The 247-nt window shown below is 57.1% G+C and overlaps 1 protein-coding gene across 1 annotated transcript in view; it reads left to right on the forward strand.

Moving 5' to 3' along the window:
- LOC104404113 (striatin-interacting protein 2-like) overlaps positions 1-247 on the forward strand; it is a gene marked incomplete at its 5' end in the record, with an annotated part of 18,028 nt that overhangs the window by 1,128 nt on the left and 16,653 nt on the right. The gene's annotated exons all lie outside the window — the stretch shown is intronic.

Raw genomic sequence — 247 nt, forward strand, 5'->3', positions numbered from 1 at the left:
TCCAGGATGCTTTGACAGTGGGGACCATCATCTGTTCAAACCTGTGCTTGGGAGCCTGGGTCTTTTTTCCCTGCTAAGTTTCCAGTTTCATGGAAGCCCAGCCTGGTTTGGTTTGGAAGGGACCTTAAAGCTGCTCCAGTTCCACCCCCCTGCCCCGGGCAGGGACACCTTCCACTAGAGCAGGTTGCTCCAAGCCCCTGTGTCCAACGTGGCCTTGAACACTGCCAGGGATGGGGCAGCCACAGCT

The sequence above is a fragment of the Nestor notabilis genome, unplaced genomic scaffold (assembly GCF_000696875.1).
Source record: "Nestor notabilis isolate BGI_N333 unplaced genomic scaffold, ASM69687v1 scaffold794, whole genome shotgun sequence".
NCBI classification, from domain to species: domain Eukaryota; kingdom Metazoa; phylum Chordata; class Aves; order Psittaciformes; family Psittacidae; genus Nestor; species Nestor notabilis.